Source organism: Ambystoma mexicanum, chromosome 4p, assembly GCF_040938575.1.
Source record: "Ambystoma mexicanum isolate Mex_15411 chromosome 4p, UKY_AmexF1_1, whole genome shotgun sequence".
NCBI lineage: Eukaryota > Metazoa > Chordata > Amphibia > Caudata > Ambystomatidae > Ambystoma > Ambystoma mexicanum.
The window spans coordinates 938,882,092-938,901,954 of NC_090927.1; positions in this window are offsets into that span (position 1 = coordinate 938,882,092).

Here is a 19,863-nt window from a genome sequence, read left to right on the forward strand (position 1 = left end):
GGATCACCGCCTTCCGTATAATGAGGCCCTAAATCTCACAACCTGTTCTCTTAGTCTCATTCCCCATTGGGGTGTGTCTATTGGTATTGCACGTGCTAAGACGGGGATGGGCCTTTACAGAACTTCCAGGGATATGTGAACTATACGATTCCAGCCACCAGGAGATAAAGTGGTAGACCATCAGGGGTCCTGCAGATATGGATTGATGCCAGACTTGAATGGAAGGTGTTAACATGGACACCCATCTAGCAGACCTCCAGATTCTTTCGGTGGTGAAGAACGGGACAGATCGATTCATACTAATACATTTTTATAACAGACCTAATGGGGCACCTGGCAGTGGTATACTGACAAAATTGCAGGAGCTGAGATGCTCTAACAACCAATTGATTCTATGCAGCAAATTTTGGGTTGTTGCTGGAGACATGAACCTCCAGCTAGAACCCCTAAAAGAAACCTCTGAACTATGGGATGAACAGGATATAGCCTGGTCTCTCCCTATTCTCCTGGCTACTACCTCAAAAGGGGTTCACATGTGAGAGGTGGAATCATCCTGTGTTATTTCCAACCTGAACCTAAGGGCCTGTAATGGCAGATTGCCATCTGAACAGCCAGCAAAGATAACATTTAACAGCTACAATGGTACATCACATATCGACTACATATTTATTACTGCCATTAGCTGGTCCAAGGTTATGGAGTTTATGGTAGCCGAAAGAAGCGAGAGTGACCACTATCCCCTTAAGCTTAAACTCTGCATGAGGGGCCCATCTACAAATTCGAATCATGTCTTGGCCAGGAATCGATCCCGGCCAAATTTGGCCTATATAAGGAAAACAACAAAATGGGCCAACTGGGTAAATGAGGCTGCTACATGTAAAGTTTATGATGCCATTAAATATAATATGAGCAATATCTATAGCAAGGGCCTGCCAGATACTATGGTTAATGCGGAATTTGAAATAATGAGCAGGAAATTAATCACATTTTTATCACATGTTGTAGGCCATTCAAACAAAAAGGCCGAAAGCAAAGACAGTCATTATTTTATGCAAAAATCTGAAGCAACATCTGAGAAGCATTGCCTCTGTGATTCACGGGCTAAATATAAGGCCCTACACTTTAAGAAAAAAAGTCAATATGTAAAATCATGGTGGAAAGCCATTCAGGTGGCATTAGTGCAGGGAAATAGCGTTGGCTTCTGGAGGCTGGTATCATCAAGCAAGAAAAACAATGATCAAGCTTTGCAATGCCATATTACTGCTGGTGTATGATGGGGATATTTCTCTGCTTTATATGCGAGCACTAACTATCTAGCCCGGATTGTCCGAGGGGAAAAAGGAAATGACTGGTCTAAGTGCGGGAGCTGGCGTATCACGACTGACGAGTTTGGAAATGCCATGCACTCACACAAGTCGGGTAAAGCGGCTGGACCTGACTTGATTCTGGTCGATTTTTATAACGATGACCTGACGATCTGGGCCACAACTTTATGTAAGGTCTTTAACTCTGTCATCTGTTCTGGAGTAATCCCTAAGGCCTGGAGGGAGGCAATCATAGTCCTTATTTACAAAAAAGGGGGGGGGGCTCCCAGAGAACTATCGCCCAATTTCATTACTAGACTCATAGACTCTGTTGGGAAGATACTTGGTAAGATCATCCTGACTTTATTGCAAGAATGAGCAGACGAAGCAGGGATCATAACCGAAGCACAAGAACAGTTTCTGCGCTGGCAGAGGTACTGTGGGCCACTGCTTCCTGCTGACTTTATTAATCCAGACTTTAAAGCAAATGCAATAAGGAAATAATTTGCTCAGCTGGAAGTGAAACAAGATGCTTTGAAGAATGTGAGTGTTTCTCCAGCATAATAACAGGGAAATCAATGAGCCTTTTCGATGAAATCCATCCTGCCTATGAGTGTTCTCTGTTTGTTTGCATGAGACTGGGGATTCTGCATACTGCTTGGTTTACTCGATCATGGTGCACTGTGAGATCTGGATTCTGCCCGCCCACTGTGTGGTACTGCCGATGAAAACTTTAATACATGTCATGTTAACTTTCACCACCACTCTCAATCTAAGGCTTTGGTACCTGAAACCACTATTCAAAAAATGAAATATCCAAACTACTGCAGAAGCCATGCAACTGCTAAAATACTCCACAGAAAGGAGTGTTGTCTTAATATCTGCAAGGTATGTGCACCACACCAGGTTATTGAGGCGAGGACTCATAGGGAATGTTTTTAAGAAAGAGGCTATGAGCGTGCTCTCCTCAAAATGTGACATTTGATGATAATATATATGACAGTATTAATTAGTATTTCCTTTCTTTTATCTTGTTTTTGAACCACCGTGCTAAAAATAGTTTTTTAGTGGGCTATTGAATTTTAGGCTGAATAAAACTTTGTTAAAGTAAAGTACTACAATCAGTCCATTATATTTGGGTAGCTGGGTCCTCAGTGTTGGTTGACAACCTGAGGCTGCATATTAGCTCCACCACCCTTCCCTCTTGTAGGGATACTTTCACAGAGGAAGGTATGAGATAGCTCTAAAGGACAGTCTAGACTTCCTAGGGTATTCCCCCACCTGTGTGTGCCAGCAGTCGATCGAAGACCTGGAGAACCTTACACAAATCTCCGCAGGAGTGTTTGAGAACAATAAATGTGTAGACATTTGAAGTTTGTGTGCATCTCATCTTACGTTAATGAGGATGGCAATAGATTTGTTAAAAGAATCCCTTGATAAGTCCAATGATGCTATTGCCATATCACAGGTGGATGTAGAAGCCTTAAGAGTAAGATTTGCTGCCCTGGAGAGCCAAGAAAGTACTACCATGGAGAGTCATGGGAGTAGTGTGGGTTTGGTTAGCTCTATCCATGTGGGGAATGGTCCTGAGTTTTCAAGGCTTCTGGGTAAAGAGATGGATAGAATAATGTTGCAACGGACACTGCCTTCTTTAATCCCCAAACTGATGTTCATCAAGATGGCAGCTTGGAACCTGAACCTAATATATCATTGGGTCATTCAGTGGGGCCATCAGGTTATTATAAACAAACCAGTTTGGGTGGGGAGAGGCAGCCTCCTAATTGTCTAAGGAGGCTCATCCTACACCTTCCAGATCCTGCCCTGTCCTTGATTGTAACTCCTTGTCAACTTCTCCACCAGCGAGTAGATCAGATATATGACATGCCATATGTGGTGTTCCTTCTCTTCGCCCTGACCTGAAGGAATCATCATCATCTCTAATATTGGAAAGCACTCATATTATTAAGTCTCGAACTGCTCTGGATTTTATACCGGAGAAACATATCAAGATGGCTAGGAGGGTGAGCTGGGCTGGGAAAGGGCAGAAGACTTTGGACAGGGAATGTGTAGTATTAACCTGCTATAGCCCCTGGAATAGCTACAGAGAGATTACAATAGTTGAGTATAAATTCAAGTTGTGGTTATGGTATGGCTTGCTCCACCAGGTTCCAGACTACGAATACAAATATTCCTTTGGGCTTTTTCTATAAGCCAGGAAGTGTTTGCCTGGCTCAAAGCTGTATTTTCCCCGTGGTTTTAACAAAGGTTTTTCAAAGGTCACAGGTACAACAGCACAGGTGAGGAGGGAAGGGTAACTATGGGAGAGGTAGCTCCTCATTGGCTCTTTTCAACCAGTTTCAACCATTATCAAGCCATGAGGATATTGATTGACTGCCCCCTATGATTGATCTCACCGCCAACACAGATTTAGGGAGTCTGGTCTACATTTTAGGTATATGTCTCATAACATAAGTGCTGATATTAAATTCTTTTATGATTGAATGAAACTCAAATACAGTTTTATTTGGAGCGCTACAGGACCCGAGCAGCTCCCATTGCCACAGATAATATGTCCCTTGGATAGGCTGGTACTTTATCTCGGTTAGAAGGTTGTGACTGAGAGTATTAGAACTCAGAAAAAAAATTGCTGCGGGAGTCTCTAGTGGTGAATGGAAAGGAACATTATTTGGGTTGAAGACTATACAACAAGACCTAACTGCAGCAAATGAGAGGAACAAGGGTTTAGATATGGACATGGCTATTCCTGGTGCGGTTAGCATTGTTGCTCAACCTATCTCCCTGCGAGACCATTTTGTTTTATCCTCTTCAGAACCTAATGTAGGCTACCATGATTCTGATCAGCCACAGGATATTACAATGTCTAGTAAGTGTTTGAAGTGGTCTTTTTTCTCGTGGAATATTGTGGTGCTAAGTTCGAAATTGGTTGATCCCGACTGCTGTTCTTTTGTTTCCCAGTGTATTATTTTGTTGCAAGAGACATAGGCAGTTAATTGCCCATGTATACCATGTGGGACACATCCTATTATGTCATCCCTTCTTCCCGAGCGGGAGACCCTTTCCATAAGGCCAGAGAGGTGAGGCCGCTACCTGATAATCCACCTCAGGGTAGTACTCAGCGGGTGGATCTCGTGGGGAGGGATTTCTCCTCTGGGATACAAGAAGAACATCATGGGAAAATGCAGTATAATACACCCTCACTCACCTTTCATCCCTCGCCTTCCTTTCCTTCCCCTGATTACATAAGAGATCCCCCATGTATCAATGTTATAGCAATAGTGCCACCAGCATTGGGGCGAGGAAAATCGGGGCTGACCCCACTGAACTATTTCCTCAAATTACAAAGATGAAGAAGAGCAAAACTGACTCCATTGAATCATCACCTCAGGGTAGTGGACCAGTGGACTGCACCTATGAGAAAAGCCAGAGGAAGTGGCTACCCCGCTCCCCCACTGGCATTGTGAATATAAGAAAAGTTGAACAGATAAAGGGAATTAGCCATTTCCCCTGATATTGTGAATATGAACGAGAGGCTGAGAAAGGCCAGGGGAAGATAGACATTTCCCTAACAGTGTTAATCTGCAAAAGAAGGTCGGAGAAAGGCAAGGGGAAGAGAGTCATTCCCCCACTTTTGTTGACTTGTCAGGAGAATCCTGTGAAAGGCCAGGGGACGTGTGATATTCTCCCACCTTTGTTGAATTGTCAGCAGAAACCTGAGAAAGGCCAGGGCAAGGGAGTCCTTCCCCCACGTTTCTTGAAATATGAAGAGAAGCCTGAGAAAACCGGTGGATGAGAGACATTCCCCCACCTATGCTGAACTGCCAAGAGAAGCCTGAGAAAGGTCAGCCAGAGAAACACATTACCCCACCTGTGTTGGGAACCTCTGTTTAAGTGCCAAAATAAGCCTGAGAAGGGCCAGGGGAAGGGAGATACCCTAATTTGTAGAACTGTGAAAAACAGTCTGAAAAGACCCATGGAGGGGAGACATTCCCCCTACTTTGCAAACTATATCCATCCAGCGAGTGATTCATCTCGACCAAGAAGGGATGAGTCCCTTTGAGCTTAGTTTGTTTTCAAATTTAAAAGCTAGAAGTAGGTTTTTGACACTGGCTGGTGGACTCTTTTTTTTTACAGACATTCTTTTATTTATTTTCCTTGTTTTTGTTGAGGCAGGGAAAAGACTCTTATAGTTAGGGAAAGATATGTTTTATCTTTACTTGCATTAGAGAATAATGGTTTTTGACCAAAACCATGCCACCATTGTGTCGGTCTCCTCCATCCACATCCTTACTCAGGATTTACATTTATTTTACTCCTGCTATAGCTTCAAGAAGAGGCCAAGCTAAGGGAAGCTGAGTTTCTTGGGTGAGGCACAATTTTGATCTACAACCACAATCTACTAACTCAAAACAAAGTATGAACTTCAGAAGGGGTATTGCTCTATTGGGGTTCATTTTCAATATATATAACAGTTGTAATGGTGCAGACTTTCATTCTTTGGTGCTAGATACCTGTTTCAGAATTTATGACAATTAGTTTCCCACCACAAGCTGATTCCCTTACCACATGTATATGATATTATCCCAGGAGATATGAATGCCTGTATTGGACATGGTGAATACAGAGCTGATTTTGATACCATACATTTTTGGTTTGTGGTTTACCTAACTATGACAGCTATTTAGATTTTACAAATAACCAAGGAAAGCATTTGTTAAACCTATTTAAAGCTTTAAACTTGTGTTGCATAAATGGCTGAGTGAATCGGATAGACCTGCTATGGGTACTTTCAAAAGAACAACGGATGCACCCATTGACTTATTGATTACTCGTCAATGTGATTGGTGTTGGATAATCGATTTGGAGATTATTGATACAATAGAAAGTGATCACCATCCATTGCTATTAAAAATAAATGTAGGGCAGGACTTGCGTGAGACCATTGATTATAATAAGTCTTTACTGGCTCCAATTGCGAAACAAACACAAAGAGTCAAATGGTCTGCCACAAACACAACTGTATTCACTAGGAAAGTGTTCATGTAGGGTCTGAATTTAATTATGGCATGTCATTTGGATAAGGCTAATAAGGAATGTATAGTGAAAGCATTTGACACATGAAATTCTATTGTAAAACAAGTCCTAACTACGGATAAGCCTCGCTGTGGTAAGCTAGTGCAATCCACATGATATTTGAAGGAATGTAGACTTGAAAAAAGAGATTTAATAATTAGTTGCAGAAACACACCGTAAGATAGGAACATGCTAAAAGAGGTTCAAATCCATTATAAGATTGAGCTGTTAGGGTATAACTAATTGGAAAAGGATATTCCTAACACCAAAGCACATCTGTATGGACAAATAAAGTTTCTAATCCCAGATCGGGCTGCCACTTGGCCATTCATAGAGCTGCCCACCTAGTGATAGGGCTAGCATATGCTGTCCTTTCTCTAGGGAAGAAGATAGAATAGGAGCTGTGTATACCTCTCAATACATAAATGTGGTTGAACTACACCCTGACCCTCCCAGTCTTGCACCCCTGGTATGACAGGGCTCATATTGTTGGGTGTCCTGACCCACGTTTGAGCTATCATGCTGCAACATTTGGTGCTGTGGGCTTAGAAAATACAAGATGGCCAAAAAGCCCACAAGTGCGCCAGAATCCAGGAGAACCACGCAGTTTGTGCGCACACCAAAATGGTTACCTAACTTGCCAACCACCAGTGTAAAGAAAGATCTTTGTTAACAAAATCCACTGTTTCTGATGTCAAAAAGTTGCTGAAATCGTGGCTCATTGGACCACTTTAAAGATTCAACCCTTTTGTGGGGTTCCACATAACCATTTTACTGTAAGGAGCCCCATCAAAACAATGTTAAGCAAGGATTATTTACTACCATGTAAGAACCATTCCTATTTAGAATGCATTAATCCAAGAAAGATCCCAAAATTGCATGCAGTACCAACAAAATCCTCAAGGCGGCGCTAGCGGTCTAAACTCTGACATGAGAACTGAGTGCAGTTGCTGACAAAGGGATTTGACTCAGCTGACTTCAAAAGCTGCATTTTAATTAAAAAGTAGCCACCTGCTGTTCCCAGAGGCCTGAAGCCTGGGAAACCCTCTCACCTCCAGAGATTCACACCAGGAGTTAGAATCTCACATGACCTCTTGATTGATAGAAGGCAGACTGGCTGGGAGCCTCCTGGAGACCACACAATAGGCTCTTGCAATTGAATAGGATATGTTGATTTTGACTGTTTCCTGTCAACAAAGGCCTGCCTGCCAGAAGACACATGTGACTGACCCACCCAAGTCTTGGAGGCGGACTCAAACACTCTGAGAACTGAATTGAAAGCAAAATATATATTTTACAGAAACACTGATAACTCTTTGTAATCAAATGACAGAAATGTATAACTTTGAGAGCCTTAATTTAAAAAATGTACCTTCAATTCAAGCCCAAACTCCAATTTGTGTGATGTTCTGGGGAAAAACCCTGCTATTTATGTATACTACAGACTCTGTGTTTAAGCTAGAGACATGTTAATTTACTGGAGTATGTATGGACAGGCCGTGTACATGTGTACAAATCTGGAGAAAAATCTGATGTTGCAAAACCACTAAAAAGCACAAAATATTGCCATTTCTGAATGCAAGCCCCCAGGAAGAGCAGAGTTTGAACAGGGGCTACCATCAGTAAATGCATGATGGGTGCATGTAATTTCAAACCACTGTGTATCTATGAAATATGTCTTTTTGAGCAAATATAGATTGTGTGTAAAGTTGACAGGGGTGGGTTCTCTGGATCATAAACAGACCTCATCATGATGACACTTCATTTCATTCCCCCAATCAAGGGGAAGAGGATGAAGCGGCCAATGACAAGTGGAGAGGGGTAGAGCCTAGGAAGCTAGCCTCTCCACCCATTTTCAAAACACATAAAAGCAGACAGTCAGGACAGATAGGGACATTCAATTCCATTTGCTGCAACGCGCTCTGCCGGACCACACAACATTCAGAAGATACTAGATTCCACACTTAGACTTTAAAACTCCAAAGAACTTGATTCAGAACTCAAAGCAAGGGCCTAAACCCACAAACTGAGAACTCTTCTCAGTGGGCCTCAGCATCCAGCAAACCTAACAGCGATAGCAGCATCCAGGAGCCGTGCAGATCAGCGCTGGGTCCAGAGAAAGCTGTGCAGAAAGATCCAGAAGCAGTGCTGTACCCAGGAAGAGCAGATCTGACCCAGACCGCTGTTAGCAGAACCAGAGAGATGACCCAGATCACTGTGAAGTGCCGAGACCAGACCGGAGTCCAGTCCGAAAACCTGACCAGATCCGTGGCGAGGCCCATTCTATTTCTAAATATATTGTGAGTACCTAGCAGCACTGTGCAGAACCAATCTCTTAGTTAAAATAATATAATTCAATCTATTTTAATCTAACCAGAACTGTCTCCTAACTGTCACCTGTCATTTTGTAAAGCTGTCACCTGTCATTTCTAGCTGCTAGCTGTCACTTGTCACTTTGAACTTTAAAATTTCAAATCTGAAAAACGACCTTTACCATATCGCTCATATCTCTGTGACCGTTTGTCTTAGAGACTTGCAGTAACTTTCCTCTGAAAGCTGGGAATCTTGGCTTTTTAACGAACCTAGAACCGCATTCCTATTCCCTATACTTTTGCCACAATCGCGAATAACGCACTCGCGAATTTGCCGCGATTTGCAAATTTCTCCACGTGTGAAAACAGCAGCTTCCTTGCTTTCCTTGCTAAAAATTCGTTTGCCTCTTAAGAACCATCCCTGAATCATTGCTAGAGTGAGCCCGGACTAATATTAACTAGATACCACTCACCCTGAACCTCTAGAGGGAATTAAAAGCATGTTAGCATATTTTTCACTTCATTGCCAGCACATATAAAAGCATTTTAGCATATTTTTCACTTCATTGTCAGCACATATAAAAGCATTTTGGGCCTGTGTTTCAAACTTCTGTTGTCTAAGCTTGCTGGGGTGAACTGAATTACATTTGATTGCATTTCTGAGAACGGTGTGCTTTCCTTCCATTTCCTTGCATTGCATAAAGGGGGGAGTGGATTGCCAGAGAAAAGTGATTACATTGTTTTGTTGAAATCATATTGAGTATTTTCTGTATTACATTTTCATTCAACATTGCATCCATCTGAACTTATATAAAGCATTCTCTACCACCTTATTCTTCTGTTCCTATTCACAAGTGTGCTAGTGCCAGACTATCCATTATTGATTACTGCTCAGATTAAGTGTGATATTCAATTATTAATTTATTATAAAGTGTGATATATATATATATTGTTTAAATTCTCAAATAAACCTTTTAACTTGCAAAACAGAACTACTTCTTGGCTCAGTGGGGTCAGGGGGATTCCAAGAGAGGGGTGTTATATAGGGGTAGTCATCCAGAACGCATGAACTGGACATAAAGATATATCAATAAGGGTTTCCATTCAGTATCCCAGACTAGGCATTGACTTAGCTGTAGTGTTGAATTGAATCCTCTTACAATATATACCATTGGGGTCCATTATCCCCAGTGACGTCTTTGTGTCTGGTTCTTTTAGGCTTGTGCCATTTAGTACCATTGCTTGCAGGGGTGAAGGGGCATGGTTTACCTGGTCTGAACTACAGATGCAATGCTTTAATTCAATGTATCATTCCAGATAATTATTTCAATGTACCCTTCTAATGATTTTTATTTAAAATACCAGTAACATATTTAAACTAATAAAATGATTGTGTTGTACATTTAAATGTCTATATCAGAGTGCCAGATGGAACAAGCCCTTAATAATGTAGGGCAAAAACTAACATGTTTTAGTATCTGATTATGAGGGGATCTTATGCTTATCTCAGTGGAGAAACAACAAACGGTAATATTTCAAAAGGTGAATGGCTTACACCCTATAGTAATCTTTTTTGTTCAAAGGGTAACTGTGTTGTGGTCAATGTCATGACCTGGAAAAGTCTTGGGAGTTTAGCAGAGGATGTTATGCTGCCTTTGGTTGTTAAATGTATTAATGATCTTGCCACTGCCAAAGACCCAGGCCCTGGTGGCATTCCCAGGGACCTCTATAATTCAAACTCGGAAGTCGGGTCCCACTTATCTGGAACGTGATTAGAGCCATCTTAATTTAACGTAAATTACCAGACACCTGGAATCCTAATACCAATCTTCAAGAAAGGTGATTGTGATAACCCTACTTATCATAGACTCATCTCCGTAAGTGATATTTCTTTTTGAAAGTTTGGGTAAGCTTATTTGTTCTTAATTATATGACTGGGTTTTACAATATAACATATTACCTGATACCAAATTGGGTTTTCACCCAGGCATGGGTACAACTGAATAATGCTCATGGTTTTATCCATGGCATTTGACAAAGTAGATAGGGTCTTACTATGGCAGGATTTACATACATTAGGTACTGACCTGGAGTTATTGAGTATTTTGAGCCAACTTTTCTCATGTACAGAAACATTTGTTATGTATGGAATTGACAGTGAATGTACTTCTACTTTGCAATCAATCAGGGTGTACATCAGGGGTGTGTTATAGCCCCTCTACCTTTTAATATGTATCTGTCTGAGTTAGATAAATTTCTAAAGAAGTCTACTGTGGATGTCCCAATGGTGCATAATCAGCTTATTCTGAGCCTAACTTATGCAGACGATGTGGTGCTCCTATGCAAAAACCCTATCATACTCCAAAAAATATTAAATGTGTATGTGGCCTATACGATGTTGAAGGGTATAGTAATTAACAAATCTAAATCCCACGTTCAGATTTATCATACAGCAATAAAGGAAAGGATGCCCACCTTCTATTTGGATGTGGTAGCTCTGACGAGGGTTAAGCATGTTGACTACCTGGAAAGGTTCTTATTATCAATGTCATGGCAACCTCAGATAGACCATGTTGACTGTAGCTTGAATCAATGTAATATGGGAATTCTGCATGCTAATGCCACATATGGTGGTCAGGCTGTTATTCCAGCCCTGAAATGATATGAAGCTAAAGGATTGGTGCTGGAGTGTGGGCTATTAGTGCCCTCAACCAAATTGCACTTGCTGAGAGAAAGTTCCTCAAATCTAATTTGGGGCTTGATCCAGCAACTGCAGAGTAATTATAATATTACAAGACTAATCTTACCTCTATCTTTTTTAAACGTCATTTTCCGCCAGCACGTTTATAGGTTTCAATATAGAGTAATAAACACACAGTTTTAAATTAGGTGATTTTAAGAAATGTGCTGAGTTTAGATAATGCTCCAAATATTCCTTGGCTATGCTTTGTAAAAAGTACTTTGGCAAATATTGACCTGGTCCATTTGTTTTTGGAGCTGCATTTAATCTCAAATATCTCTAAGCATCTGTTGGGTAAGGCCATAGCCTCAATGAAACATCACATTTGCAAGAGACGGGGGATCAAAAATCAATGGTTAAAGCTTACCTCCTGCATCAAAGTAAATCTCGGGCAAAATGGAATAACTACCTGTCACATGTATCTAACGGTTATGCCAGGAAATTAATTGCCATACTGAAGCTTCACCAGCTTCTACTTGCTGCCAATGCACAGGCTTGGAGTAAGCTAAACACGAATGTTTGTACATGCAGCAATACATCCATAAAGTTTAATATGCATAAGTTATTCTTTTGTACATTTTATGAATTTCCACGTAAACGTTTTTTTGATGCCCTTTTTAAGATTTTTAAATTTTATGCATTGTCGTGATGCGTATTTTGACATTATTCAAGCAGAAAATGTCTAAGTTTGTATCTAATTGGAAACATTAACTAGATGTATATTTGGAAAATGATGTTTACTGTGGCTTAGTATTATGTGTTTATGGTCTAAACTGTTATTTGGCAATGTTTATTATTTTATGCATGCTTGTACTTGATGTGATACTGTTTTTATCTATGTGTAAGTTGTGCTCTGTGAAAGACCCTGACAAACATAGTCAGTGGTACCTCCTGTTAAAAACCGAAGAACCTTAAACAATGACTCTGCCCTGTGGGAGAACATGAGTACCTTAGTGGGCATCAGTGCAATGTGAAGAGCCCAAGAACCTTATTGGGCATCTGCAACCTGTGAAAAAAAGCAGAGAACCTAAATGGGTGACCACACCCTGTGGAAGAACCTAAGTAACTTAATGGTGTCTGTCCCCTTTTGGGGAAACTCATTACCTTAGGTTGTGGCTGCAACCTGCAAACATAAGAGGGGGTTAAACCCTGTGGGAGAACCTCAGAACTGAGTTGGGTGTCTGTCCTCTGCCGAAAACCTGGGAACATTAAAGGGTGGCTGTGCCCAGAATCTAAGTAGTTTAATATAATGATTAACTGCATGGCTGAACCCTTACAGAGAACCTGAGATTCTTAAAGGATGGAGAAGCCCCATGAAAGAGCCAGACAACGTAAGTAAGAGTCTTCACCATGTGGAACAAGATACATAACTTTGTCAAGTGTGTCCTTAGGACTTCAAAACATTACTTACAATACAATCACCTCTACAATTAGCCAACAGATCAACTCGGATAATGATGATCATGACGATGATTTGTTGCCACGTGTATGTTAGATGCTGAAAAGGGAAGCAGGATTGTTTTGGGGTGTGCGTGGATTGGAAACAAAAAGCTGTGCTGCGGCTGTACAACAGCGCTTGCAAGCTAAGAGATAAAACAGGCGGCCAAAGACAAAGATGACGTGGTGAAAATAACAAGAGAACAGGAATCCCATCCACATTTCTCATTGCCATGGCAACCAGATACATTGATTTAGTGTCTTACATGTATATGGTAAAAAATCATTGTCATGATCATCATCCAAGTTGATTTGTTGGCTAACGGTAGAGGTTATTGTATTGTCAATGTATTTAATGCTTGTTATTTTTTGATGAATACCAATTGTTCAACATACAGCACTGCAAGGCTTCTACTGTGGAAAGAAACAATAGACCTGGAAGCACTTAAAATTCACTCAGACTGCACCTTTGCAGGGGTCAGCTTAGCAATTTTGCAACAATGTGCACATGTGCTGCTTTGGGGAGGTGTTTAATACATAGATATCATGCACCTGTGTGACCTAATGTATGCTGTACCTTCCTTTGGCTGGCCCATGTGTATTCAAGATGCCCGATCACCAAGGATGATCTCCCACAGATTCTCCTTCAGCTAGTCTTGGCATGCACTGCTCACAAAGCTTTCAACAGGTATCAGAGATGGACGCTTTGCTTATGTTGCTGTTTACCATAATCGTGTCATGCCCAGTGTACTGGGCAACATTCGGCCCACTTGGTAGTGTTCCTACTGCACTTGTCCTTTTTCCAAATGATGTTGAAAGGATTGTAGCAAAGTATACTTTCCCATTTACATTTTATCCTCATTGTGATGCTTGTTGGAGACCTATTCCTACAAATCACGTGGATGAAAAGTAGGCAGCTTTACTTTAAAGTGTGGGCACACAAGGGAAGCCAGAAGGTTCTCAATATTAACTTTAAATCCAACTACCTATGAATCATACCAGGTACTTCACCAGCTGTGCTACATTTTCAACATCTGCCAAGCCATGACTGTCACCATGTTAGTCACGCTGAGCTCAAGAAGGCATACCACAGGGAGAACATCTTGCAAGGATGTGTTTGTGATGAAATGCCATTGAGCAAGGGTATGCAAGCCTTGGCCTTTTTCATTTGTATTAAATAATACAATTATGCAGGTAATTCAATCTCTGAAAGAGTTATCTGCTGATCAGTTTCCCCTGCGGAAATCCCAGTGCCAAAAGCCTATTGTGTACTTGTGCCCTACTGCATCAGTATCCTGATTTGCAGTTTGTGCTCTACCAGTGGCACAGAACAGGTGCAGAGGTCACAGGTGCCCTCTTGATAGCAGCAGTGACAGCCAAGATTCTGCAGTGCAGGGGCTCATTTAAGATATGCGCCCCTGCTGTGAAAACTGCATATCTCTAAGGCTTGTGCCCTGGTGGCATGTTACACTTTAAATATAAGCCATACCTAACGTATGGTATGGTAACTAAATATAAGACATACCTAAGTTATGGTATGCCAGCAAGCATCTCTCATAGTTATCCCAGCCGCATTAAATTAATATCACATGTGGCAGCCCTGTGGGCCTCGTTCAGCTGTGAAAGGATTATGTGTTTACGTTCCAGACAAGGCTCCACATGCCTACTGGCAGGATTTTAGACTTGGGAGATTAGTTCTCTTTGTTGTTTTGTAAGGAAAGGGAACCCACTTTCCCAAAAAACAGGCATTCCACACAAAGAAAGTCTGGGAACAGGAATCAAAGTCCTGTATTTCTAAAAGCCTTTAATTCTAATCAGACGAGTAGGAGGTGGGGTTAGTATAGCCTGGAAGACATCTGTACAATAGAGGAAGACCTACAACATCTTGTTTCTCTCTGCTTCTCTCTCTCTCTCTCTCCTTCCTGTCCCCTAAACTACCTCTAGAGCAAAGCACTTTGAGTGTATCATCAGAAGTGCAAAATCCACTGATTCCATGAATAGGGATTTGACCACTAAGGCAGACTAACTTTATTTGAATCGCCTGTGGGATGTTGCCTTTAAAAGAAGGGGCTTCCCACCACTTTTAAGAATCATCTCTGAAATCCAACACTCAAAGAAAATTTCGCTGGACTCTGCTGAGACAGAGCCACTTTCTAAAGTCCTCCAGTTTGGTCGTGGAGGCAGGTGTTCCAAGGAGGAGACAAGCTCTGTCCTCTAACCATCCTCAGACATCATTGGGGGTGAAGTTGTTATACCAAAAACGTAATCTCTGCCAATCCCCCCGTTGCCTAAGACCTAACAGTGTTTCAGGACCCCTGAAGGTGTATGCCAGCATCGCCCAAGTTTGGGAGCCTGAGAAAAGGAATAACCTTGACCCTTGAAACCCTGGGGTGGGACTCACAACTCATGAACGCGCAAACATGCAAGATCCCTGTTTTTTCGATGCCGACTTGCTGCAAGCCTTGTTTCAAACTTATTCAATGACGAGCAAGCCTATAGGACCATATGAATCTGTCTTTGCCGTTCACTGCTGTCCAAATCGCTGTTTGACAATTAACTCTGTAACAAAACCATGTCAGCTGAAGTGCATTGTTGCCTCAGTTTGAACCAATGAAGTACCATGTCCTTGCATTGCTCGAGTCACCGTTCATAGCACAAGCTTCTTCATCACCACTCCTGTAAATTGATTGACCCAAAACTGTTGTTCCTTGAACAGCCTGCCCATTCTTCTACCCACTTGATCGGCGGTGTACCTTGATCACCAGCCAAGCCTGGTGAACCCCAAATTGCACATCATGAGTACACCCTTTGAGATCTCAGCTACCTTCCGTTTGACCCCGACTCGATGCCAGCTTGCTGCTGGACCATCGTAAATGACACATCCTTGAACTGAAGAGAATCCACAAATGACACTGAAAAGCCTGGTTCAATGCCATGGAGCCACCAACACATTTCCAAGGTATTATTGAATGGTAATTTCCCAAGGTCCATCTCTAAGAGCACCAGAGAATCAATTAGCAATTCTAACACCTTTTACAACTTCAAGAAGACATTACATTGGAACTTTGTGGCCTTTTGAATGGCATTTCCGCCCTGTCTAATTACCCAGAGTGCTGTATCTTTTCTATTTTCGCATAGTCGGATTTCTTTCTACAGGGTGGGTTTTTACAGTATTATCTTGTTAGTTATTATTGTACAGGGTGTGTTTGATTAAAGTATATATTTTTATTGGACATCCTTTATTTTGGACGTTTATACTTCGCTGTTTGAGTTGCTACTGATTCTTTTTCACACAGTACAGACAGAAAATCTTTGAATTACTGAATTGAAAGCTTCATGATTAGAGTAAGGCTCTTATCGATTTAGTCACAAAAAATAACAACACTTTGTAAATTATGTACTTGAATGCGCCACTCCTCCACAATACATTAATGCCTATAAACATAATAATTTTATTGTGATTTAGTCCAAAATTTTAACTTTACACAAATAATACAAATACATCATTCAACATAGTACATACAATCACAACTTCCAATAGGCAAATAGAATCATACATATAAAACAGAATAGGAATAGCAAAGGCATAAAAGCATAAGAACATAGAACATAATAGTGTGGCACAGATAATGCAATCAAGATAATAATACTAGGAGGTACTAAGAAGACTACTCATCCGCCCCTCGGGATGGCACTAGTAACAGGTAGCATAGCATAGCATACTTTTAACATTGGTCCATACCCTGTATAGTGCCAGCTGTGTGCCAATAGAATCTGAGTTTAAGCAGTAATCCCAAAAGTACTCTCCCATAATAGAGTCATAATTGTGTACCAATCTACCCAACAGACACATGTAAAGTGGGCCCAATCGGGGACACTGTGTTAAGTTGTCTCCAGGTTTCCCCCTGTCCCACAGATACGACAACACCTATCTTAATGCAAAATGCCCAGCCGCGGGGCCACTACAGTAAGTACCTGTAGTTGATCAGTGAGCAACCTTAACATAAATTGTCGCACCTCTGGGTCAGAGCAAAGCATCAGGTAGTGTTGGGTCTTCCTATATCTGTGGATGACGTGTGTGACAGCCTCATACCCCTTCAGGGTAACCAAGTGGGTATAATTCTGGTTCCAATCCCATCTATTGATTTTGTGCATAAAAGATTGTTTCAAACGCACAAACGATCATGTTCTCTTCTTGTCATAGGACCACTCTATGTGGAAGAATAGGGACTCATTTAACTATTTATAGCTAAGTCCATGGGGGGCCTTTTCAGCTTCAAAATGATTACCTGCCAAACTAAGTAATTTACAAGTCGGAGTAGTGAGAGCTTTTAAATAAAACACTCCTTGGGCATGCAATGCCATGCCTCTAAGTGAGGTTAAACCCAAATCCAACCTTAAAAATTAAACAGGGCAGGCAGGACTCATGCCCAATACTGCTCGCCAATACTGACCCTCCAGAATATGAAGCCAATTCAGATCCTGCATTGCCAATGCCTCTAGACCAAACAGGATGGCCGGGACAAAACACTGCTGGTAAAGTTTTATAATCCCAGCCATGCTGTATCCCGCCGTCCCCTTGGCAAATTTACAGGCCTGAAGTGTGAGAAATTTGGCTCGCTCTTTTTTGGGTTATTATCAAACTATAATATGGGTGGGCATCAAATTCCAGACCTAAATATGGATAGGACTGATCAAAACTAATCCTGCCCAAATGTGTCTCAACCCCAGAGCGACTAGGCCCATTTCTGCCAATCACCACTATCTTAGTCTTTCCCAGATTAATAGTTAGGCCCAGCTGTGCCGAATAGAGGGCCAACTCCTTTAGTATGCTCTTGACATCTGATAGCGTTCGGTCAAAAAGTATCATGTCGCCAGCATAGAGCATACCTACTATAGGTGTATCTCCTAGCTCAGGTGGGCAATTAGCTTTAGTGGACATCCGTGGGAGTAGGTCAGCTATGTACAAGTTATATAACATGGGAGCCCCATGTTTATGCCTATTAGGGAAACTATTCAGTGTGTGAATACTCAAAGTAAAATGTACTATCACCACTATACTGGAAGCTACTGGGGCATGAAAGAAAATTCCCAAATCTGACAGAAAGTGCAGACTCTGTGGAGAACAAAGCATAGAAAGTAATACAAGCTTACTATTAGAATACAGCTTGCTGACAAACATTTGGCATAACTATCTGATCACTATGGGTTTGGGGCATGTGGCTTCTATGAACAGAGAGGCACTGTGGAAAAGCTTCATGAGCGGCAATGGCACTGGGCATAGGCAACTGCTTATGGGGCTGTTGTTCTGTATTAAGAACCTTCTGAGGGCCCTAAGTACTTAACACATGACTGTGAAAGGAGTACGAGAGGTGGATTGTGGTTATTTTTATCCTTAAAACTGGTTTGACTGGATATGGAGATACATCAATTGTGTCGAGGAACAGACTACATAGGGCTTCATTACAATTTGGGTGCTATGGTAAAAATGTGGCGTAATTACTGCCGCATTGCCACACCACCAAACTACATGTTTGGCAGAAAGGTTGGAGGATTCACCTCCAGCTCATATTCCACATTTTTCTGGAATTACTGCAGCAGAATTACTGGTGCAGTCATTCTCGCAAAAATGCTCCTAGAGTCCATTGGACTCTGAAAAAATTGGCGTTTACTCTGCCATCGCCACTTGTAATCCAGCGGTAATACTGATGGTGCAAGTGACGGTAACAGAAATGCAGTTTGCTGGTAATATGGTGGATATACCACCAGGAAACAGCAAACCTATAATGAGCCCCATATTTGTTTTGTATTACTTGGTCATAATATCTATGATAGCTCTTCAGCTTTGTTATTCCCTTTCTTTTGTTATTTTGAATTGACATTTCTTAAAATTAAATGTTTAAACATCATATTATTGACTGATATATACTAATAATAAAAATAAAATAGACCAAGGGGGCATTTGTTGGTCGATAGTACCTTGTTTTGGGTCTTTGGCCAGTTAATGGCATCAAACAAGGCTTCGGACAGTGTTCTGAGCGGATTGTTCTCTGTTTGGGTACACTGATTGTTTAGGCTATTAGCATCAAGTGGGTTACTTTAGGTTCAAATGGTAGCTCTATGTCGTTTGAAGGCAGAGTTTGGGAAGCAGTTTAGGCTCTCACCAGGATCTGTTTAATGTCAAGCCGGATCTAATACCATTCTCACTGTCTGGAAGTGTCATTGAGTGACTTTCCAGGTGTTCGAGTCATCGAGCTGTGGTTGTCGAACAGTGATCCTTTTCCTCTCATGTGTGGTACTTAAAATCAGCAGTTTGAGGCAAGTCTGGTCAAGAAGATGCATAACCTGCGGTTCGAGTTAGCAAGTGATTCTCCAGCGGTTTGAGTTAGGTCTCATTATCGAGCAGATGATTCAGGCCAGGCAGGTGAATGGCTCAGCAAGGGTACAGTACAGCATTGAACAAGCTCGTGTAGCAGGCACTGGAGTTCAAAGGTTCGGAAGAGTGCTGAAAAGCAGCACCAACGGAATACATAAGCATCAAACACGTCTCAATGTCAGTTTGCCAGGTGTCAAGACAGCAGAATGGGTAGCCTTTGCTGATGTTGTCCTCTGGATGCTGTGAGACCCACTTCAAGAGCTCAAGGACAGGGTGAGTCATTTTAGAGTCTGCTCCCCCAGCCTTTGGAGATTCTCATGCAGAGTGGCAGATCCTGGTCCACAGCCAGAGTCACCCCCAATGTGCCCTGGGAGGGGTAGGGAGCAGAGCTATACTCTTACTCGGACTGCTCGTTCTTCATTGCAATGGTTGAGGCCTTTGGAAAGTGCAACTCTCCCAAATGAGGACCAATGAATCCTTCTCATGAGTCTGTTCCAGAGGGAATCAAAGAAGTGGTGTGAGGCCTCTTCTTTAAAATGGTAATAGTCCACAGATGATTGGAATAGCAAGCTTTAAGGTTCCAACCACTCTTCTTGAAATGAG